This window comes from Crocuta crocuta, unplaced genomic scaffold (genome assembly GCF_008692635.1).
Source record: "Crocuta crocuta isolate KB4526 unplaced genomic scaffold, BGI_CrCroc_1.0 scaffold846, whole genome shotgun sequence".
Classification (NCBI taxonomy): Eukaryota; Metazoa; Chordata; class Mammalia; order Carnivora; family Hyaenidae; genus Crocuta; species Crocuta crocuta.
Window position 1 is genome coordinate 169,866 of NW_027527141.1, and position 26,550 is coordinate 196,415.

The window sequence follows — 26,550 nt, forward strand, 5'->3', positions numbered from 1 at the left end:
AGCTTTCCTCACTACCAGGCTCAAATTTATTGCAAGCCACATCCCTAGGGAATTTTTCTATTCTCTCCCTTCTTCTTTTTTTTATAGAAAGATATTTTTAAACTTATGTCTTTTCCTCTGGATTCCACCCCCATTAGCTTCAGTGAACAGTTTGCTGAATGCAAACATTTCCTCTGTAAAGATATTTTATTTTCAGTTCTAAGGTAGCAATTCATCCACATCAGATCCTTTTTATGTGGGTACAGTACAATTCTCTGAATACCTAGGGTACATTTTTCTGAAAAAGATAATTAGATAATAATTAATTTGATTATCTATATGTGTGCAGAACTATAGTTTCTTAAAATCTGTGTTGACATAGGAATGATCTGTTTGTACAAAAAAAAACCCCTATGTTTTTCAAGACATTGTGGTGAAGAGAGCTAGATGCTTTGGTTACATACTATATATTTGCAACTCACTGGGCTTCTTTTATACACATTTATACTTACAACAAAACTTTATAGAAGGATTTATTGGATTTATTCATCTTTCATGTTTATGACTAAGAAAATTGGCTAAGTTTAAAAAATTTATTCATGATCCTACAGATACCAATTCTCACTTAGGCATTAAAAGCTGTAAGTTAATGGTATTGTCAGTATCTACTAGTATGAAAACAATTACATTTAACACAAAGGACAAACTTAGGGATAGTACAAACAAATATTTTAGATTATCTTACTAATTGAGGAAAAGCATATTTCATATAATGCTTTAATTCTCCACAAGAACAGACTGAACGGTTTCATTTGTTATTTCCCACAGAATCCAATAAGGTAAACAAGTGAATACTTACAAAATAACAAAGATGTGAAATTCTCCATGGTCCTCTTAATTATGTCAGATACTACCTATGTTAATCCCCCAGCTAATTTCGTTTTATTAGGTCCTTCAGAAGCAAATAAAGAAATTATCTTATTTTCTGACATTTAAAATTATATTTTTCTATTACTGCATAAACTGAAGGAGACAGTTTTCAATGAGAAGAATCCACAAACAACTCAGATTACAAATCCTATTTCCAAGAAGTATTTTAACGTCTTTTCTTCTATATGTAAGTTTCTTTCTAGAGCTATGATCCAATTGTTACCCTTTCCCAACAAGATTTATCTCTTTTCTGAAGTAGAAGCATCTGGGCATGAGGTTTCAATATTGTTATTTATGGTTATATTTTTTTCTATTCACTTTACTTACCTTAGTGCCAAGCACAAAGTAGTGATACCATCAAAATGAGTAATTTTATGAAATATCTGAACAGGTATTGTGTGAAAAATCCTTTGCTGAATATTATTGAAAGATGAATGCATACTGCTCACAAGTAATCTATAATTCAGTATGTCATATAATTTTAATATTTTTTGTGTGCAAAACATATAATAAAAGTCACAAAACAAGAACTAGTAGAGTTAGAAATGTGTACAGTTGGAATAACCAAGAAATTACTCCCCAAAAAGCAGTGTTTGTAATGAGCTTGAAGGAATAGTTGCATTTCTGTTGCAGCATATTTCAGTTCAGTACCCAGGGTTCTTTTCTTGTCGCTTCAAAGAATGAAGAGGTGGACACAAAATGAGCAGCAGGCAAAAGTTTATTAGAGTGTAAGTTCAGAAAGGAAGAATAATATGAAAGCTCTCCTTAAAAAGAGGGGATATTCAAAAGTGAATGTCGACCACAATAGGCAAGGGTCTTTGTTTTATAAGGTTCTGGTCAGCTCTCCCTTCCCTTCCCCCTCATTCGCTCTCAAATCCTACCCTTATTGGCTTGATAACTAGGTGCTGGGTTGTTCATTCCAAATTGGCTTGTTTTCATTGTTTGAGGGGTGGTCTATGGCCATATCATTCTTGTGTGTTATATGTTTTATGACCTACTACTTTTTAAAATTTTTAATGCTTATTTATTTATTTTTTTGAGAGAGAGAGAGAGGAGAGAGAGAGATAAAGACAGAGCAGGAGTGGGGGAAGGGGCAGAAAGAAAGAGAGACAGATTCCAGGCTCTGAGCTGCTAGCACAGAGACAGATGCATCCAGCTCAAACCCATGAACCATGAGATCATGACCTGAGCCTAAGTCAGATGCTTAACTGACTGCCACCCAAGCACCCCAGTCTACTACTTACTTTTATAAGATAATTAATTACTGGGGATGTAATGCATAACATGATGACTATAGTTAAGACTGCTGTATGATGTATAGGAAAGTTGTTAAAGTAGGTCCTAAGAGTTATCGTCACAAGGAAACTTTTTTCTTTTATTTTCCCTTTTATCATATCTCTATGAGATGGCCAATGTTAACTGAATCTATTGTAATGAACACTTCACAATATATGTAAATCAAACTGTTGAAACTTCTAGAAAGGTACATATCAATTATTTTTCAATAAAACTAGGGGAAAAAACGAATTAAAAAAGAATTTGGCTGGCTTTTCCCCCTGGCTTCTGGGAGGGGATCTCTAAATACTTTGAATTTCCAAAGGGATTGGGATGTTTTTGTTGTTCATGGTGGTCCCATGGGACCACAACTGAATTTATGCTTACAAGATTACCCAGGATGAGGGCTGGTCACGTGAGAAAGTATAACCATATGACTAGAGATTTGGAGTTTTGAACGACATGATATTAACCTGACCTCTGGGGAGGGGAGGAGGATCGGAACTTGAGCCATGTGATGATGATTTATTTAACTTGCCTATGTAATGAAATCCCAATAAAAACTGTAAACACCAAAACTGAACGCTCAGATGAGCTTCTCTGGTTAACAACACTCTGTATTAGAACAAACAATTTGCTTTCATGGTGTATGTCAGGGAGAGGACATGGATGCTTTGCCTTTGGGAATCACCCAGACCTCACCTCATGGATCTCATCTTTTGGCTGATTCTAATTTATACCTTTTTGCTCTAATAAAAACTCTAATACTAAGTATAGGACTTACACTGAGTTCTGTGGATCATTCTAGTGAATCATTAAGTCCGAGGGATAGTGGGAACCTATGAATTTGTAGCCAGTTGGTCAGAAATATGGGTACCCTAGGACACTTGTGGCAGGTGTCTAAAGTGAGGGCAGTCTTATGGAGTACAGTGCCTTGTAAAGTTTAGCCTAATTCTGGGCAGTTAGTGTTAGAATTGCAATGCAGCAGAAGAAAATACATGTAAATATGGTACTATTCTTTAATATGCTTTGGTATATGATTGTGGTAGTATAATACAATAAACATAAGTTCCTTTGACTTTTTCATAATCTAATGGGAAACCAATTATAGTTTAAGAATAAAGGAATAATTGGAACAGGGGCGTGATTTAGGAATATTAATGTCTAATAGTATATAAACTAGGATGGATGGGTAATGAGATAATACAGGTAAGGTCAGTAAGGGAATTCTTACTGTAGTCATATTGTTGCAGGATTCTTTACTTCAATACCCAAGTTTAATGTCTCACCACTTTGAAAAATAAAGAGGTGGACTCATAATAAAATGAGTAGCAGGCAAAAGTTTACTAAAGTATAAGCTTAGAAAGTAAGAATAGAATGAAAACTCTCTTTGTAGAAAGGGAGCATTCAAAAGTGAATGCCAGGGGACTATAGACAAGGGACTTTGTTTTATAGGCTTTTGGTTGCCCTCCCTTCCCTTCCGCCTTGTTCCTTCTCAGGTTCTATCCATATTGGCTTGATAAATCTAGGTGCTGGGTGGTCCCTTCCCGATCTGCACAATTCCATTGTGTGAGGAGTTAGACTATGATCATGCCATCCTTTCGTCCCTTGTATAACATAAGTTTTGTGGTTTATTTATTTTAGTTAGCTATTTTGATTGTCAAATTCCTGAGGGGGATCTGAAGAGGAGTAGGTGGTGTCTGTTATATTTTTAGGAGGCACTTTATACCCAAGGGCGTTTGCTGTGGTCAAATGCTCCAAGCATTGTTCCAAAATATGTGTGTTTCCCTACTCAGGGACCTCAAGTCTTAAATTTTCCCTATCTTTTCTTATTGTTTCCCTATCAGAAAAAATATATGCATCAACTTGGGAGTAGAGTAGAAAGAAGGAGAAATAATTTGTCCTTGATATTTGACTAAATATTAAAGAAGAATGATGAATCAAAAAGAGATGCATGAGTTAAGGATTTGTAGCACTATAGATGACTAACAGATATAGAAAATCCTACAGCCAGAGAAGCTGGCTTATGGTATTGTTTAGGAATTTCTGAGTTGATCTGCCCCCACAATTATTTTATCTAAAATAAAATAACTGGAATTTAAAGCGTATTAATAAAATATTTTATACTATTAATATTACAACTGGTCTTCTTGAGATACTCTCGTGGAGACGCTAAATATTTCTATTTGGGAAGTATTTACTACTTTTTAAAAAATTACTTTTAATGTTTATTTATTTTTGAGAGAGTCAGAGAGAGCATGAGCAGGGGAGAGACAGAGAGAACAAGATACAGATTTGGAAGCAGGCTCCAGACTCTGACCTGTCAGCACACAACCCGAAGCGGGGCTTGAACTCATGAGCTATGGGATCATTATCTGAGTTGAAGTCAGATGCCAACCGACTGAACCATCCAGGCACCCCAAATATTTATTTCTTTTGTCAATATTTATTGCAAGCTATTACTAGACTACTGGGATACTGCATACAATGTTACCTGTTACCACATATTTTTCACATTCTATTCTTCTCTGCTTAACTAGATTACAAACTCTTGTAGGGTTATGGAATCATTTCAGGCATGATAAATATTGATGAAAATTGTTCATGCCATAATATTGACCTTTATAACATTTTTTTTGCAGTCACATAATTTAATGCCAGTTTATTGTATAATTAAGGAAAAAAGGAACGAATGGTTGAAAACTGGAGTAGAAATCACATTTACATGCAACTTAGGTAAATCTGATAGATACTTTAAATGTAATGAATAGGGACTTTCATGTACATACTAATGTCCGTAATATTATACAATTACATAGTGAACAATCTGCTTTGACATACACCCATCTAAATTAATTTTATTCTTGGAAATGTTGCAGCACTAATTATGAGAATGTTTCTCCTCTTCTCACTAGTCAAGAAATAAGAAATGCCCTCTATACCTATTGCTGCAGAAAGAAGGAATGCAAATTATTCCAAAAAATTGTAATGAGATGAAACATATTTCCTTGTAGTTGAGCAAAGGTGCATCAGTTGAGCAATAGAGCAAAGAAACTCAAATCCAGCTTACAACATTAGTGTAAGGAAGAAATTCGCTTTTCATACTGTAATAAGACTTAAAGTAGTCCAAATAATTGATGGTTGAAAGCATTAGTATTACTAAACTTTAAAGATATTATTACATCAACTTCATGTTTATATTCTACATTGTAAACAACAAAATTTTTTATGAAAAAATACACAACCTATGATTCAGTTATCTAAAATAAAATAACAGGGGCGCCTGGGTGGCTTAGTCGGTTAAACGTCCGACTTTCGCTTAGGTCATGATCTCGCGGATCGTGGGTTCGAGCCCCGCGTCGGGCTCTGTGCTGACTGCCAGCTTGGAGCCTGGAGTCTGTTTCAGAGTCTGTGACTCCCTCTCTCTCTGACCCTCCCCTGCTCACGCTGTCTCTCTCTCTCTCTCCTAGGAATAAATAAAACATTAAAAAAAATTTTTAATAAAATAAAATAAAGTAAAATCACCCATTATCTTCAGTATGAGTGTCAAGTTAATAATTAATTTGTCACTTTAAATGATCCAGAATTCCTTGGTACTCTACCACTGTACTCCTTAAAAAAATAAATGGAAGATTCTTCTACTTCCATTAAAAATTAGCCAGTGAAAAGAGCTTTCACAAATCCCACTTCAGAATACAGGTACACTTAAGGTTTAGTAACTTGTTCTTTTATAATCTTTAATTGTCAGTTAATGTCAAAGAAAACACAACTCACTTGAAGAAAAGTAGTGTATCAGTCAGGCAAAAACATTTTGCTTGTTTCTGCCATTTGTTGTATCACCACTACCACTTCCCCCCTCCAAAAAATAAAGGAAAGAAAAAAAATGGAAAGAAAGAATTATGGCTTCTGGCTGTTAGCATATCTAGTCCCTTATACTTAAAGAGCATATATAGTAATATAGAGTGAGACAGAAAATAAAGAAAAGATGAATGTGATAATTTGAGATTCTATTATGTATTATGAAGTAATGAACGTAGTATGATAAAGAATACCTAGAAATGGTTAATCTCCAGCAAGTCCGTTTTGATTAAATGGCTTTAGCAGGTACTGTAATTCATCCATTATTATCTTTATGTGGAATGCCCAACTGAGAAAAGTTGTTAAAAGCCATCTAGGGGAGGTAAAGGAAAGGAAAATAAAGCAGATGAGTTTAGGGGGCCTGGCTGGCTCAGTCAGTTGAGCATCTGACTTTAGCTCATGTCATGATTTCACAGTTTGTGAGTTCAAGCCCTGCACTGGGCTCTGCACAGACAGCTCAGAGTTGGAAGCTTGTTTGAATTCTCTATCTTCCCCTCTTTCTCTGCCCCTCCCTTACTTGCACTCCTTCTCTCAAAAATAAATTAATACACATAAAAATTTTCTGGGTATTATTTGTTAAAACCAGATATTGGCCATAACAATCCTATGCCTTCATTTAAGACACATTTTAATCATACATACAACAATTTCCTTACAAGATTAATAGATTAATAGATAAAATATTTATAATACACACATACAATAAACTACTACTCAAGAATCAAAATAAATGCATTCTTGATTCATGTAACAACATAGATAAACCCTGAGGGCATTCTACTAAAGACTTCAGAAACTAAATAGATAACATTAGATTGAATACAAAATGGAAACACAAAAAGACAAACATTCTTCATAGAATGATTCCAAATAACACATTTAGAAATATTAAAGGAAACAGAAAATCAGCATTAGTACGCTGGAAAATTCTCGGGCAAAATCCACTAATGATTGCTAAAATGAGTGGCCATTAGTTTAATGAGAAAGAAGATGGTTTTATATCTACTCATCACTAATTACTGTTTTAATATATGCCTATACATGCCTTTATATTCTTCCTTCCAGGAAGTAGGGTTTAATTTCCCTTTCCCTGTCTGTAATTTTAATTTCTGTTTCCCTGGACTTAGTGTCTTGTCTCTAAAAACACAATGGGAAAAGGAATAAATAGTAAAAACTAAAGAGATATAATGATTAAATACAATATGGTATCCTAGTTTGAATCCTGGGACACAAAAATGACATTAGTGAGAAAACTGGTGAAATATGAACAAAATTTGTAACTTAATCATATTGTAACAATATTAGTTTCATTTTGAAAAATGTACTATGATTGTTTCCAATTATAACTTTAGTGGATGGAGGGGATGAAGAATAGATGCAAATTTTCTGTACTATCTGTAACACTTATGTAAGTCGAAAATTATATTAGAATAAAGTGTTTTAAAATGTCTATATATCTTTAGCTTTTCCATTGAACTGGCTAGACTTCAAGTAAAACATTAAATGAAATTGCTGATAACATAACATAAATGACTTAGTCATAATTTTGAGGGAATACTAATTACATTCTATCAGTAATTTTAATTTCTAGATTTTGATATAATAATTTTTGTAAGTAACTTTTACAAAGTTAAAGAAGTCCCTTCATATTCCTAGTTTGCTAAGATTTTTTAATAAATCGTTGCTAACTATTATTAAATGATTCTTCTATAACTATTAAAATAGTCATATATTTTGCATTTAATCTGTTTGGAATAATTAACATAATGAAATGAATTTAACATGGTCATGATAAATTAATATTGCTATTGAAGATATAACTCAATTTTGATTGGTTAAATATTATATGTGTATTTGAGTGACATTGGCCTTCAGCGTTTTTCTTGAATTGTAATTGTCTTGTTTGTATAAGACTTGGAATCTAGCTCTGCTCATCTATCACAGTGTAACGGCTATGAAAGAGATTGATGCTTTTACTCTTTCCATGATAACTTACCCTCAAGACAGGCCCTACAGTTGAAGGATAGGGTATATTTAATAAAAATGACAGGATGCTCTTCTTTCTTCAGTAAGAAAGCTATTTTTATGTGCTTAGTATTACTTTGTGTGAACACAGACCTCACATGATTTCTCTTAGTTTCTATTTGACTACTTCTCCTCCAAATCTCAATTTCCATCCTTGAACTTTACAAATTAAAAAAAGGACGTTTCTAGTTTATAAAAATTATTGTTAGAGAAATTTGTACTAAGCTATAGACTTAAGGTATTCTATTTTGGAATCAATATCTTCCCTTATGTGGACTAACACTTAAACAATTTAGTAGTCTTCATGTATCCATACTACATGTAAATACATATGTATGTATATAAATATAGTTGGAGTTTTAGTCATTTGTTTGAAGATTGAGATTCAAGCAAATAAAACACTGTAAATTTGCTTTCTCCTCAAAATTTTAACCACAATTGTCTGTTGCTTTAATTCTGAAATTGTTTACATATAGAACAATATTTAACTTGTGTGTGGTAGGCAAAATACTGACACCTCAAGAAATGTGCACCTATATTATGTTACATATTAAGGAGAAATTGAAGTTACAGAAGGAACTATGGTTGCTCCAGCTAGCTCAGAGCCTGGAGCCTGTTTCGATTCTGTGTCTCCCTCTCTTTCTGACCCTCCCCTGTTCACTCTGTCTCTCTCTCTCTCTCTCTGTCTCTCTCTCAGAAGTAAATAAAATATTAAAATTTTTTGAATAAATATTAATTTTCTTATTTAAGGATAAGATATATTATTTAAAATAATATGAATTATGTTTATAATTTCTTACTGTATTTATAATCTGTATTTTAGGACATGATTATAAAGTGTAGAATCATCACTTATAATATATTTTATTTGGTCTTTTTACCTCTGGCGTGTTAGTAATATTATTATATTAAACCATTTTATAATATAAAGACATTTTCCCTTATGCTTCCTTATGCCATACATACCTCTAATTTCATCATCCAGTATGAATTTAATATTGTGATGTATGAAAATTTATACTAATTGATTACAAATTAAGTTATTAATTTGTACTTTTTAGCGTAAGTAAGAAAGATATAACTCCATTGATTGGAGTTGTAAATAGAACTTAATTGTTGATTGCCCATCATAAAAATGCTTATTTGCAATATGTTATTTTCACAATATTATTATATTTAGTTTTTGTCATTTTCAAGTGTTTGTATGACCATTGCTATGTAGCCATACAATCAGTAATTTCACCTTTTATTGGTTTTAAATTGCAAATTCAAGAGAAATATTTTTCCGGATAGTAAAGAGAAATAATGTTATTTATGTATTACATGCTATTGTATTATTTTTATGTTTCAGTATAATATGTATAAAAATGCATTACAAACATTATTAAAATATAATGACAGTTAAATAAAACATGATATTTTATTCCCGAAAACCAGCTCACAAAGGCACATAACTCACAAAGGTTAATTTCATAGTTTTTGTATTTTTCTTCACATATACTATCTTTAATATGTGCAAGTGTATTTATACATGTGTGGTATGTGTGTGTGAATTAGCATATCATTAGCATAATTTCTGATTATGCAAATGAAGATAATCAGACTAGATGTGCTTATGTTACTTGTTTGATATAACAATAGGCTGAGGATCCTGGTGTCATGGTAGTGAAACTAATTCATCATAGCCAATGAGATCAAAATACCATTTATTTAAAAGGATATTAAAAGAATCAAAGAGATGAATTGGTTATAAATTTAAAAATAATTTTGATTATGAATATGAAATAAAATATTAATTTTAAAAGTGATTAAATATGTGCAAGTAAACACTTAAATGTGTAATATTTTGTTAAGTTTATTTATTTTTGAGAGACAGAGAGAGCAAATGAGGAAGGGGTAGAGAGAGGGGTAGAGAGGGTCCCAAGTAGGCTCTGCACCAAGAGCAAGGAGCCCAACTCAGGTTTCACAAGCATGAACGGTGAGATCATGAGCTGACCCAAAACAGAGTCAGATATTAACTGACTGAGCCATCCAGACACATATGGGTAAACTTTTCTTAATGTTTTTTTTGATGTTTATTAATTTATTCTGAAAGAGAGAGAGAGCACACAATTAGGGTTCAGGCAGAGAGAGAGGGAGAGAAAAGATCTCAATAGGCTCTGTACTCACAGCATAGAGCTCAATGTGGGGCTCAAACCCATGAACCATGGGATGATGACTTAAGCCAAAATCAAGAGTTGGACACTTAAGGGGCACCTGGATGGCACAGTCGACTGAGCTTCTGACTCTTGGTTTTGGCTCAGGTCATAATGTCATAGTTTATGACTTTGCATCCCACATCAGGCTCTGGGATGGTGGCCGGGCCTGCTTGGTATTCTCTCTTCTTTGTCCCTTCCCCACTTGTACTCTCTATTTCTCTCTCTATCTCTCTCTCTCAAAAATAAATAAATAAACTTAAAAAAAAGCTAATTAAAAAAAGAGTTGGACATTTAATCAACTCAGTCTCCTAGGTGCCTCATTTTTTATTATTTTTAATGTACATAAAAGATAAGTGACAGTTTAAAGAAAATAATAAAAATGAAAATAAAGATAATAATATCAATATAACATTAATGTGTGTGTGTGTGTGTGTTTAATGTATGTGGAAGTAATATGCATGACAAGAATAGAAAAGCGCTTGGGAGAGAAAAAATATTTACTGTGTAAGTTTTTATAATATAGGTGATGTAATACAAATACACTTAGAGATAGATGATAACATTACAAAAACAACATTCAAGATTCTGTTAATATAAATAGGCACTAAAATATCAAAAAATAAAAGTTAAACTTAAGATAAAGAAAGAGATAAAGTAGAATCATAAATTAATAACATAAAAGTAAGTAGAAAAAGAGAAAAAGGTGATCACTGATGTGATCTATAGAAGACAAATAACTAAATAGTACATTTAAATCTAATGGTACCCTTGTATTCGATATGAATAGATGAATAAGCCCAAATGAAAGTCTGTGAATATTATTTTAGATTTAAAAATCAAGGTCAAAGACCATACTTAGAGGAATCATTTCTATACTTTTTTTTTCTTTCCTTTCTTTCTTTTTTCTTTTTCTTTTTTTTAACTAGCGAAGCTTCTCTGAAATTACAGAGCACCAGCAAAGATATACCCTCTGACAACTACTTTTCAACATCATAGTGCAAGTTCTAACTAATGCAACAAGACATGAAAAGGAAATAAAAAGTATACAGATTGGAAAAGAGGAAATAAAATTATCATTATTCACAGATGGCATGATCATCTCTGTAGAAAATCTGAGAGATTCAAGAAAATAATCTGGAACTAATAAGTAATTAAGCAAGGTTGTAGGATAAAAAAAGTTAATATACAAAGACAATTGATTTTTTAAATAGCAGCAACAAGTAAACTTTTAAATTGAAAGCATAATACCATTTATATAAACACCTAAAAAAGCCTGAAATACTTAGGTATAAATCTAACAAAATATATACAATATCTATATGAAGAAAAGTATGAAACTCTGATACAGGAAATAAAAGAAGAACTCAATAAATGTAGTTTTCCATGTTTATGGATATGAACACTCACTATTGACAAAATATCATCTATCTATATATCTCTTGATATACACACACATGCACACACACACACATACATATATATGTATATGTATCTTCCTTGGTATTTCCTCAAAGAATCTGAAATCTTAAACCCACACAAAACCTTGCTTATGGGATGTGTTTAGAGTCTTTATTTATAATTGTCCAAACTTGGAAATAACTAAGATGTTCTTCAGTAGATGAATGGGTAAATAAACTGTGGTGCATCAAAACAGTGGAATACTTTTCAGCACTGAAAGGAGATAAGCTAAAAGCACAAAAAGGCATGGATGATCTTAAATGAATATTAGTAAGTGAAAGAAGCCAATATGAAAAGACCAAATACTATATAAAACCAATTATATAAAAATCTGGGAAGCAAAAACTGTGGCAACACTATAAGATCAGTGGTTGCTAGTGGTTAAGAGGAGAAGAGGGATGAATAGGCAAGGCACAGATATTTTATAAATCAGTGAAAATACTTTGTATGACACCATAATAATGTATACCTCTCATTATACTTTTGTCCAAACCTATATAATTTACAACACCAAGAATGAATCATGGTGAGAAATCTATGGTCTTTGGGTGATTATGATGTGTTGATGTAGGTTCACTAACTGTAAGAAATGCACCATGCTGATATAAATGTTGATAATAAAAGAGATGATAAATATTTCGTGGCAAGAAGTATTTAGGAAATTTTTGTACTTTCTCTTCAATTTTTTTTTCTGTGAATTTAAAACTGCTCTAAAAATAATCTTAATGTAAACAAACAAATAAATAAATAACACAAAGCAGACAAGAGAAAAATCTATGCTGTCTGCCAAGAGGAAAAAAAACCCCTACTTATTAGGACATAAATTAAAGACACAAATAAGTTTAAAAATAGAATGGGGAAAAGTATAACTTGACAATACTAATCTAAAAAGACTTGGAATGGATATATTAATACAAAATGGAGTAGTTTCAGAACAAAGTTTAACCAGGGATGAAAAGAAGCCTTCTATAATTATGAAGACTCAATTTCTCAAGAAGATACAACAATTCGAATTTTTTATATATAATATAATTCAGCTTGAAAATATACAAAACGGGCCCCCCAGATGGCTAGGTTAAGCATCTGACTTCAGCTTAGGTCATGATCTCACAGTTCACGAGTTTGAGCCCTGCGTCAAGCTCTGTGCTGACAGCCAGCTCAGAGCCTGGGGCCTGTTTCAGATTCTGTGTCTCCCTCTCTCTCTGACCCTCCCCTGCTCATGCTGTCTCTCTCTCTCTCTCTCTCTCAGAAACAAATAAAACATGAAAAAGAAACATTTGAAAATATACAAAACTAAAAATAGTAGAGCTAAATGAAGACATAAATGCATAATTACTTGTGGATATTTCATTAATAACTACCAAAAACTATAAGAAATGAAAACTATAGTTCACTATCCCTTACCAATATAATAAAAAATCAATCAAATATTTTAGAAAATTAAATCCAACAATATTTAAAAACGAAAATACCTAATGACCAAGTCGACTTCAGTCCAGGAATGCAAGGTTGGTTTGCATTCACAAATGAATATAATTGACTATTTTTAAATATTAAAAAAAGAAAAGAAATCTGTGACCCATATATACAGAAAAATATATTCCAGGAAATAAAACTTCCTTTTAAGATGAAAAACTCTGACTAATTTGGGACTGCATAGGTGCTTCCTCAGCCTAATACAAGGAAATGTTATTTACAAAGAAAAACAAAACAAAAAATAAACAAACACAAACACAAAATTCCTACAGCTGACATCATACTTCATGGTGAATACTGTATGTTTACCATTTAATCAGGAACAAATAAAATATACTACTGTACTACTGTTCAGTATTATATAGGAGGTTCTGGCCATTGCTGTAAAACAACCTTATTTTGAACTTGGACAAGATACTTGAACTGACACTACACCAATGATGGCAAATAAGCACATGAAAGGATGTTAAATATCACTAGTTGCTAAGGAATTGAAACAACACCACAATGAAAAAACATTATAAACCCACCAGAATGGCTAAAATTATAAAGCCCGATAATGCCAAATGTTGATAAGGATGTAGAGTAATTTTAAAATATTTTGGAAATATTTTGAAAATTTCTTTCAAAAATCGAACACAACTTCTGCCATATGTCCCAGCCATTCTTTTTCTAGGTATTTATCCATAAGAAATATAAATATATACAAAGATTTTCATATTTCTGTGAATATATATCTGTTCATATCAGCCTTATTTATAATAGCCAAAAGTTGGATGTAAGTCATATACCAATCAACAGGTGAATGAATAAACTGTGATATATACATGCAATAAATAATACTTAGCTGTTAAAAGTGAGACATATTTATTGTGTTAATTTCATACAGCATGCATATGTATCAAAATAATTATGTTGAGTGAAAGAACTTAGTCCACAAATACCCTTGACTGTATAATTTTATTCATATACTTCTCAAAAATGCAATCTAAACTATTTTGACATAAAGCAGAGCAATGGCTGCCTAGTATCAAGGAGAGTTGGGACAGAGTGATGGATTACAAATGTACAAGAGAGCAACTGAGAGGATAATGAGTGTCTTCTCTATTTTAATTTTAGTGCTGGTTTCATATAGATATGGATACATGTGTGCATATACTTATATATGTCAAAATTCTCCAGGTCATATGTTTTACCTATATGCACATAAATCATACACTAATAAAGCTGTAAAAACGTCTTATACTCTAGCAGGAAAGAAAAGTAAATAAAAACAATCCAGCAAAGAACTTATTATAAATCATGAAGCTTGAACTCAAGATTCCTTAACAATCCTGCTAATCATACCCCTTTATTTGTCTCCCCATATTCAGTTAATGGAACCATAATTTTTCTAAATTGTATAATTAATCTCCTGGAAATCTTCCTTGATTACTCCTTTTCTTCTATCATCCCATCAGTAAATCTCATTAGCTCTGACTTCCCAAAGTATACAGATGACCGTGCCTTACCCACTCCCATAATAATACCTAAGTACATACCATCAGTTTCTAACAAAAACAAAACTGAATATAACACATTTTACAAGGATGTAAAACCAATTTCACAGTTGTAATTCTTGGATTACATATAAATTCTATCAATCTCTTTTGAGAACTAACTGGCAGTTTTCTACCACGATTGAACAACTCTATTACTTTGATCCATCTATTCTATGTCTAGATATATACTCAAAAAGTATCTGTATATTTGTTCACAAAAAGATATGATTAAGAATATACATAGCAGCACAATTTAAAATAACCAAAATTATAAACAATGAGATCACCATTAGCTGCTGAATAAATATATTTTGATATTCTAAAAAAACAGAACAACTGTACACAAACACACAAAAATAGATAAATTTCACAACAAACAAAATAATTGTGAAAAAGAAGCCAGCCCCAAAAGAACACATACTCTATATTTTTTTTAATAAAGTTTAAAGACAGTTAAATTATTCCATAGTATTAAAAGTTAGGACACCGGGTTAGTTCGAAAGTTGAGTTAGTTTTGATACTATTATGAGAGATATCTGAGGAGCTAGTATTGGTTACATGTTTAATTTCACATTACATTTAGGATTTTGCCTCTGAGTTGTAAATCACAGCAAACATTTTAAGTATTTTTCCTGTGAAGATATTAGCTATGTGATAAAGTTCAAGTTTAATTTAAAACATCAGAATTATAAAAACAAAATTACTTATATTATTTGGCCCATTAGTTGTTTGTTTTAAATTTTTATTTACATTCTAATTAGTTAACGTATAGTGTTATTGCTTTCAGGAGTAGAACTTAGTGACTCATCACTTACATATAATACCCAATGCTCACCACAAGTGGCCTCCATCACCATTTAGCCCATTCCCCATCCACCTCTTTTCCTTCAACCCTCAGTTTTTCCTCTATTGTTAAAAGTCTCTTCTTTTTTTATTTCCTATTTCACCTAAGTTTATCTGTTTTGTTGCTTAAATTCCACATAGGAGTGAAATCATACGGTATTTGTGTTTCTCTGACTGACTTATCTTGCTTAGCATAATACATTCTAGTTCCATCTATGTCCTTGCAAATGGCAAAGTTTCATTGTTTTGAGGGTTGAATAATATTCTATTATATATATATACCACTTCATTAAGAAAATACAAATCAAAACCATGATGAGACACCATTTCATACCTGTCAGAATGGCTAAAATTAATAACAGGAAACAACAAATATTGGTGAGGATGTGGAGAAAGGAGAGTCCTCTTACACTGTTGGTGGGAATGCAAACTGATCCAGCCACTCTGGAAAAGAGTATGAAGGTTTTTCAGAATGTTAAAAATAGAAGTGCACTCCAACCCACCAATTGGACTACTAGGGATTTACCCAAACAAAAATACTGGTCCATTAAATTAAATATATATCCATCTTTTATAAAATATTATGTGATTGTTAAAAGAATAATTACCTGGATATATATCTTTAATTAAAAGATATATGTTTTTATTATTATCATCTGTTTTACTATTTGCCTTTCTATTAATTCCCATATTTTTTACGTTCTTTTGTTTTCTCATTTTAAACTTACATTTTGACACAAAAGACTTTTTAAAAACATAAGTCATACATAGTAAATACTGATATAACCATAACATTAAATATCTCGTGCAATTTTTGCAACATCCCAGAAGAATGAATGATAGAAGACTGACTGTGTACAAGCAGAATTGTTGGTCCCTTGATAAACTTCATAAATGAAAGTAGAATTTATATATTGAGTTTGACTTAAATTATGAAGAAGGTAAACAACTAATAGAATAAATTTTATAGAAGCAATAATGAATCAACTATTCTTTTCCTCCATTTAATTATATCTGAATTTTTTATATTAAATTAAAAATTAAAGAAACCTAGGGATGCCTTACTTCTTTTCATTTAGTTACAAATTATAGCTATATGATAATCTCAGGTTAACCTGAAAGTGACCATTGAAGATAGTAATTATACAACCATCAATTGGTATATTTTCACCTCACTGATCTTTTAGATTTAGTCATCATATATCAAGAAGGAATCATGGAAAATAGGTCATATAAGCTATGTGGAAAGAAAATATCTGTATTATCTTACTAATTACACTTTTTAAAATTAGAGACATATTGGGGCAGTTGGGTGGCTCAGTCGGTTAAGCATCTGACTTTGGATCAGATCATGATCTCTCATTCAGAGGTTCGAACCCTGCATCGGGCTCTGTGCTGACAGCTCAGAGCCTGGAGTCTGATTTGGATTCTGTGTCCCTCTCTCTCTCTGCTGCTTCCCTGCTCGAGCTCTGTCTCTCTCAAAAAAAAGTAAACATTAAAAATTTTTAAATTAATTAATTAATTAAAGACACGTTATGTCCATACTATACCATCACGTTTATTGGTGTCATTTTCACGGTGGACATTGTCATGACTTATAGTATGAAACATAGGATTTTACCAGTCTTTTCTTTTGTTTTCAATTATAACTATGCTTTTTATGTATGTTAAGATAAGCTGGCTGTAATAATTAGCTCTAGTTACAGGTCAACTTAGGCAAATTCCATCACCAGTAATTTAGATAGAACAGATAGGAAGAAACCAATATAGTTTATTATCACCAAGATCATTCTTTTCCAGAGTACACTGAATGAATAGGAACTTGTACTTAGAAGAAATTGTGTCATTTTATCATTTATAATTAGTTTTTTCTTGAATGCTTTGTGCCAGATGAAAAACCTTTACTTGACACTCCATTGCAAAATTCTAGAGGTTCTTATTTTCAGTATTATTTTAGATTGGTAAAGCTACATTATAACTCTTTCCTAACTTTTGTCATTATAATTGGTAAAGTTATATTTACCTTTTTTTCCACTGTTTACTCTTTGCACCCTAATATCAATATTGATGTGAATTTTAGATTTATCTTTTTCTTGTAAGGAATATATGTGTTAGAGATTAATTCTAGGTTATGTTTTATAATATTGTCAAAATATGCAAACTTGCTACACAATTGCTCTAGGTACAGGCACAATTTAAACCCTGGAGCAATTTCAAATAGTGAAATGTAGGAAAAGTGTGCTTCTGACTTGGTCATGCAAAGACTGTCCTTGTTTGGTCTGTTTATACCTAGAAAGTTTCTATTATCAAGGAAATTTTAAAAAAATATGGAACACTTCACAGTTTTGCAAATCATCTCTGTGTAGGGGTCATGCTAATCTCTTCTGTATTGTTTCAACTTTAGTATATGTGCTGCCTAAGTGAGCACTATTGATGCAGTTTTTATAAGGGATACAAATAATAACAAGATTTTAATTGTTTCCTCATGGCTCACAAAGATTTCTTATCTGATTCGAGCTTCCTATATAATGTAAAGCAAACAACCACTTTACCCTGACTAGGTGACTAAAACTATGCATATTAGAGTGTCATATATTTCATATATTTCACTTGAACTTCCTCCTTAAGCAAATAATCATCATCAGCTATATGGTGCAAAAATGTCAATATATGCTAAGATTTATACAATTTTTATAATTAGATACATTGTTAACAGAGTAGTTAACAGAGGTGAAAATTCATATTCTGAAAGATTTCGGGTAAATATAAGATAGCATTTACAGGAAACATAAAATGTACTGAAAATCACAATTTTTAATTCAAGAGTTTTGCCTCCCATCTTATATTACATATCAATAAATATATACAATAAAAACACCCATAACTTTTTTCCCACAAAAACTATTAACAATTTTTTCCAGTAAAGGTACAGACAGTAAATATGTTTGGCTTTGCAAGCTACGTGGTTTTTCATCATTGGAGTGAGAAGTATCCATAATCAATATGTAAACAGATGGTTGTGTTTTGGTAAAACTTTATTTACAAGGTAATATGTCATAGTCAGAAATTACTCTTCAGTTGTAATTTGTTGACTTCTTTCTAACTCTGAAATATAGTAAAATGGTTCAATAAGATTTATATTGAAGAGGATCTGAGTGCCTCAGCTGGTTAAGTGTCTGGCTCTAGGTTTCAGCTCAGGTCATGATCTCAGAGTTCGTGGGTTTGAACCCCATGCTGGGCTCTGTTCTAGCAGCCTGGAGCCTGCTTGGGGTTCTTTCTCTCTCCTGCTTTCTCTCTCTGTCTCTGTCTCTTTCTCTGTCTCTCTCTCTTCCCCTCCTCCACTTTTGCACTCTCTCTCAAAAATAAATAAACTTTTAAAAGTATATTAAAAATTTCAATATGCCTACAATATTATTTTATGATAAATAGCTGCAGTTCCTATTCATGCCAGTCCCACCCACAAATTCATAATATATGCCATTTGTTTAGAGTTCTATTGCTTAGTTTTTAGTTGGGGAATATAACATAAATAGTGAAACTGTAGGAGACTATGTTTCATTTTTCACACTATTATTAAATGTAATCTAAATGAACTAAAATACTGAGAGTGATTCCACACATTTTGTAAAATTAATCTGAATGCATTGTAAACACACCTTATAAGTTGTAAAGACTGGCAAAATCTTAGCTTAGAAGCAGAGTCTATGGGTTTAAAATTCAGATTTTTCCTTACTACTGAATTCTTATAAGTTGAATTAGGTTAGTAATACCTATTTCACTTACTTTATGGAATTTTCACAATAATAAAATTTGATAATATGTTTAGAGATGTTTTTTAAATTGTAAAAACTGATACCATAAGGGATATTATTATTGTTTCAGTAACAACATATTATTTATTTGTTTGTTCTGCTAGCATATTAGTATTAGGAGCTATTTTATAAGACAAGCAATATTTAACATAATGCAAGCTATTTCTTAAAGTCATGTTTATGGTTATCTGCTATTGGAAAAGAAGGATTTAGTGCTATTAATTGGGAGCTTTTCTGCTACTAAATAATGTTACCATCTTCTAAAGTTATAGCCAAATTATAGAAACAGCCCAAGTATCCACACACTAATGAATAGATTAATATAATGTGAATTTATCTCTTAATAAAAAAGATTGAGTTTTTGATTTTGTCAAAATCCCCATATTTCTAACTGAAAATTAATATAATGCAGTATTATATATATATTAGATATTTTTATCTTCTTGTTATGGTGCAGTTTTTTGATACATTTTTTAATATTTTTCCTGAAATAATTTTTCCATAAATGTTAACATTTCTCTTTCTGCTTCTTGTTTGCTTACATTCGTTGTACATATTCTGATCTATTCTATTATTTTCAACTGTGATATTTAATATTAACTCATCACTTATGTTGTCTGTGTTTGGTTTGCTTACATAATTTGTGAATTTTGTCATTTAATTTGTGGATTTTATTAAGTCGTGATTAATTTATTTATAAATAAGTTCAGCTTATTCTTATAATCTTTATTTTTTTTCATTTTTTTGTTTTACAATTGCCAAAACACCTTAAAATTTTTTACTAACTTGCTCATGATTATACAAATATTACAGAATTTAAACTGGTGTCTGCCGTAGAGCTTGTGCTAAGTAATTTGATATGTGAAACTTCCTTTCAGTAGATCATAGAAAGTAAAATCCTTTAGTGAGGATATAAATGTACATTTTTCTACAGATTTTCCTCTTTCATATTTTTGACAGAATAAACGTGGCTATCAGCAACTAATTGATACTGGGGAGCAACCTGAGAATTTCAATAGCTGGAAAATGTAATATACTTGAGAGCAGACTCTAACTGCTTAACGCATTATTGTACCTCCAACACTTAGTACAATCCTTGCACATGTTAAGTACTTGGAAATTATGTTGAGATGACACCTAGACAGAGAGCATAATTTTGTCTCCTTACCACTTACATAGTTGAAAGCACCACTTTGGATGACAAGAGTCAATCCACAGCAATTGAAAAGTACTTTAGATAGTATATGTTCCAGTATTTTCTTACCAGGTAAATGGTCTAATAATTGAATCCATTCTTAGACAATAAATTGGCCTCTTGGGCATATGTATACATACAGACTACTCACTTGCTTAGGTTATATTTAGTTAACACAAGTTTTTCAAGGCCATGTTAGTCTAGCGTTTGCATTGATTTTGGACAGTCATCACAAAACAAAGCATAAATGACACACACACACAAATTTAAGAAACAATAAAATGCAGTTTGTGGTTTGTGAAACTGTGTCATGCAAAATGACAATTGAGAGGAATGTGATAAGATACAAGTCAATTCATGTTCCTGAACTTTGGCTATTTAAACGTACTCCTATGATTTCGATTGCCAAAATGTAAACAGCAAAAACAAACAAAGCAAATAACAAAGTAAAAACAAAAAGCTGACAAGAAATCAGTTTCTAACAAATACTAACTTCCACTTTCTGGGTAAATAGAAACAAATTCTATTCCTGTTACACTTATTTGAAGATCGGAGTCAGTCTGAATTCTCCAACTACGAAATCTCATCACTGAGACAGAAAGCTATTTTCCAATGTAATTCTATCAATACTCATTCTCGTAACATCATATCCCTTCATATGGGATAATATGAACATCATATCCCTTCATAAGGATAATCAAATTTTCAATAAAGTCAAGTCTATAACTAAAGAAATTGGTAACTATAGACACAGGAGTACTCAAAATCAAACAGCAAGTCTTAAAATAATAAAAATGAGAATCCTGAAACTGGATGATGTATATAAACAGAATTTATGCTAAAACAACATTGAAAAGCTAAATAATTTTGGGGGTTGGTTTTAAAAGATAGAATGAGAACATTAAAGAAGAATGAAGTAAAGCGTGTCTTAACTACTGAAAGTTTTTAGAGAAATGCATGCATATATGGAAATCGCTTAAAAATCTATATTCTAAGAAAACAACTCAATCTGTTGTTTATGAAACAGAGAAGCTGATGAGGAATAGAAGGTACACACATGGGAACATTTACCCTTAGAAGAAAATAATCATGCCCTCATTGACGAACAACATCTGCTCAGTTAGCTGCTCACTCTCAGTTGTGTCACCCAGCAGAGGAGGAAAAGCCTCAGGGAAACCAGGCAGCATAGATGTGGCCGGAGTCAAATCAGCAAAGTGGTTTCTTTAAGATAAAAAGGAATTGTAGCGTTGGACTTTGATATTTTAAATTAAGATGTTTTCCTTAAGGTGACGAAGGAAAATCTAGCAATGTTTCACCAAGTATCATTCATTCCCCCTTTTTTTTAATATTCCCGGGAGAAATTTGTAAATTTACTTTGATGATTCCATTCCTTGAAATTTACCATGCCATCCCACATGCTTGAAACCAATGGTTAATTCTAAACACTTAATTTTATAATCTTTTAATGTTTTATTTATTTCTGAGAGAGAGAGCGAGAGCGAGCAGGGAAAGGTCAGAGAGAGACGGAGACACAGAATCTGAAACAGGCTCCAGGCTCTGAGCTAGCTGTCAGCACAGAGCCCAATGTGGGGCTCGAACCCACGAAGTGTGAGATCATGACCTGAGCCGAAGTCGGACGCTTAACCGACTGAGCCACCCAGGCGCCCCTAAACACTTAATTTTATTTATTTATTTATTTTTTAAATGTTTTATTTATTTCTAGGAGAGAGAGAGAGAGACAGAGTGAACACGGGAGGGTCAGAGAGAGAGGGAGTCACAGACTGAAACAGGCTCCAGGCTCTGAGCTGGCAGTCAGCACAGAGCCCGACGCCGGGCTCGAACCCACGAACCGCGAGATCATGACCTAAGCGAAAGTCGGACGCTTAACCGACTAAGCCACCCAGGCACCCCATAAACACTTAATTTTAAATTAAATTCTGTATTAGCAATTATTTTGTTTACTTTGGGGTGTTTAGTATTCAACTTGCTTAAATTGTGCTACTGCTTTTCCTATCTTCATTCCAAACAATGGACATAACTATTTTTGCCTTCTGAAGACCTAAATTTAATTTTCAAATAAATAAATCCACAAAATAGTTTAAAATTTTTATTATGGCTGTATTATATATACATATAAACATGAATGAATATTTGAGATAATAATAGTAATAATATAAAAATCCATGTATCCATAACCAAGCTTAGAATATAAAATGATACAATAACTATGAGTATCACAATGTACGTATTACTAGTTCCATGTCTTCTGTACAGACAAAATTATACTGAATTGTGTTTTAATCCCCATATCCTTTGAAAACAAAGTTGCCACATAGAATAAATCTTTTATGTTGTAAGGTGTATATTTCACCGTAAAAATCTTTAGGCAGATGGGACACGTGAGTGGCTCAGTCGGTTTAGCCTCCAACTTCGGTTCAGGTCATGATTTCACCGTTCATGAGCTCCCACATCAGACTGGCTGCTTGTCAGCATGGAAGCAGCTATGGGTCTCCTGTCCCCCTCTCTCTCTGCCCCTCCACTGCTTGCATTCTCTCTTTCTCTCTGAAGTAATAAGCAAACATTTGAAAAGAAAATTTCTGGTAGATAAAATGTATCAGTTTAAACATATTTTCTTGATAATGCATAAACAATACAAGACAAGTCACTATCTGAATTCTACTTAGTCATCCAAGTAATAAAATGATTTCAATATAAATAAAAATATGATGAATATAGAAACAACCTACATATCACTAATTTAATTAAATTTTATTTCAAAAACTAAATGATTGTGTATTATGTTTTTTCCATTTTTATTTTTCATGATTTAACTACGTATGTTTCTGACTAAATGTATAGCTGATATTCAGGGACTGCGTGTATGNTCAAATTAGTTTCCAACACAATCTTTTTATGCTTTGGAAAATTTAAGTGAATTCATCAAGCGATGGTTGTTACACGCTTTTTATTAGTGAAGGTATGAAGGATTTTATAAAATTCCATGTATGCCAGTTTTTAAGGTGTTATCTCTAAGCCTCAAAACTTTTTTATAAAGCGTTTTGTGATGCAAGAACAGGAACTTGGCAAAACACTTTCTCCTCTCCTGGCTGGATTCCCGTTACACACTGCCAGCAGCAGAGGCTCTGGGAAGGATTAGTAAGCTTGAGGAGGGAAAACAGTCTACTTCCTTTCTGTTTGGTTCCTAGTTCCGAATCCTTCACAGAAGCGGTAAGGCTGCTGTGCACCAAGGCAGTAGCTGTTCATTCCAGTAATAGCAATAGATTTCAGTTTCCAGGATTTGTTTTTGTTTTTGTTTTCAGACCAGCAGAACAGCCTCATTGTGCCCCTTAAATTACCAGCATTAGCCAAACAGTGCCGCCTCCTCAAAAATCCATGCTATATAGATCTAGCTGGTTTCTCCTCCAATCTAACAAGGTACTAGGTCAGCCAGTGAGGATGTGTTCCTCAGAGATCATGGTCGCAGCCCAGGGAACCCTGCTCCAAAATCCTTATTGCTTTTATTTCCTGTGATACTTCATTGCTATACTTTTGCAGCTACTATATGTTTAGACATTTTTAGTAATAAATTTTATCTGTTAAAAATACCTGTTGTAATTTTCATTTTTCTGGAGTAAGCCTTGACTTATACACCATGGTTAAGAATAGTCTTCATAAGGGGCGTCTGGGTGGCTTAGTCGGTAAAGCGTTCGACTTTCGCTTAGGTCATGATCNATCAAAAATATTGAATTCCATATCCAATTCATTGCTTCTTTTTAGTGGAAGAGTGTCTTTTAATCATTCAGAAGAAGCAATATTCTTAGAACCAATAACAAACACACACACACAATCTTTTTTGTTTTTGCTTTTACTTATTTATTAATTTTTTTCTTTTTAATGTTTATTTATTATTATTATTTTTTTTACAAATAGTTTATTGTCAAATTAGTTTCCAACACAATCTTTTTATGCTTTGGAAAATTTAAGTGAATTCATCAAGCGATGGTTGTTACACGCTTTTTATTAGTGAAGGTATGAAGGATTTTATAAAATTCCATGTATGCCAGTTTTTAAGGTGTTATCTCTAAGCCTCAAAACTTTTTTATAAAGCGTTTTGTGATGCAAGAACAGGAACTTGGCAAAACACTTTCTCCTCTCCTGGCTGGATTCCCGTTACACACTGCCAGCAGCAGAGGCTCTGGGAAGGATTAGTAAGCTTGAGGAGGGAAAACAGTCTACTTCCTTTCTGTTTGGTTCCTAGTTCCGAATCCTTCACAGAAGCGGTAAGGCTGCTGTGCACCAAGGCAGTAGCTGTTCATTCCAGTAATAGCAATAGATTTCAGTTTCCAGGATTTGTTTTTGTTTTTGTTTTCAGACCAGCAGAACAGCCTCATTGTGCCCCTTAAATTACCAGCATTAGCCAAACAGTGCCGCCTCCTCAAAAATCCATGCTATATAGATCTAGCTGGTTTCTCCTCCAATCTAACAAGGTACTAGGTCAGCCAGTGAGGATGTGTTCCTCAGAGATCATGGTCGCAGCCCAGGGAACCCTGCTCCAAAATCCTTATTGCTTTTATTTCCTGTGATACTTCATTGCTATACTTTTGCAGCTACTATATGTTTAGACATTTTTAGTAATAAATTTTATCTGTTAAAAATACCTGTTGTAATTTTCATTTTTCTGGAGTAAGCCTTGACTTATACACCATGGTTAAGAATAGTCTTCATAAGGGGCGTCTGGGTGGCTTAGTCGGTAAAGCGTTCGACTTTCGCTTAGGTCATGATCTCGCGGTTCGTGGGTTGGGGCCCCGTGTCGGGCTCTGTGCTGACTGCCAGCTCAGAGTTGAGCTGCCAGCCTGTTTCAGTCTGTGACTCCCTCTCTCTCTGACCCTCCCCTGCTCACGCTGTTTCTCTCTCTCCTAGAAATAAATAAAACATTTAAAAAGAAAAAAAGAATAATCTTCATAAAATAAGTTGTTTGTCTTTCACAGTAATATGGCTTCAGATGAATTTGATTCAACTGCAGCCAGTATAAAAACATTATTATGGTTCTTCCTGTTCAAAAATAAGTTCCTCTGTTCTTTTAAGCTTTGAAATATATTGAATGAAAAATCAAAATGATCGTTGGAGCTGAAACTTTGACACAATGATTGTGCCTCTCAATTCTAATAATAAAGCATGGCACAGTGCATGAGAATTATAAAAGATGATAATCCATGTCTAAACACATCATGATTTAAACTAGCAAGGTTTTATTTTTGAATATGGCATTTTTAACAGATAATACAAAATGAAGCAAAAACAGTACCTATTCTTTCCACTTCTATAAATCTTTTGGGTAAACCTGTGAACTGTTTTAGGAAGAAATCTTCTTATTTATACTCTCCTCCTTAATGCACATTAACAGGTTCAGGAAAGATATCATTCAATAACAACAACAAAAACATTGAAAAGGTCAGTAGGATCAGTAATTTTCTAAGGCCACAAACCACTAAAAAGGGAGTATGCGAGGAAAAATAAATGAATCTTAAGCCAGAAAAGGCTGATGCAAAACTTCAAAAAGTGGTATTATTTGAATGATGTGAGTGCTCAAGTCATATATCTCAGCATATCATAAGGTATATTTTCTGAACTAATAAGCAAAGGAATTGATAGAATTCATTTATCTTTTGGAATGTGCAAACACACACACACACACACACACACACACAGATTTTTACATTATCTGAATAAAGTGGAATATATAACTTTTGACCCAGCTATTCCACTCAGGATTTTCCCGTAAAACCCATCTTCTAATTAGTATAAACAATGAGCCTGAAGAATTATCTATAATAGCCTCAATATAGAAAAAAAGAAAAACCCAAACATCAAGTGGAAGAGTGGAAGGGATAAAGAAGTTATAGTATATTAATATAGTGAAATACTACTCAGGAAGACACAAAAGAGAGTGTATGGTATGA

General features: G+C 32.6%; 1 non-coding gene across 1 annotated transcript; it reads right to left on the reverse strand.

Moving 5' to 3' along the window:
- Positions 1-17,904: 17,904 nt before the first annotated feature.
- Positions 17,905-18,011, reverse strand: LOC144227593 (U6 spliceosomal RNA). Its single transcript, XR_013333975.1, has one exon. It is a non-coding gene; the product is annotated as a U6 spliceosomal RNA (small nuclear RNA).
- Between the last annotated feature and the right edge of the window lie 8,539 nt (positions 18,012-26,550).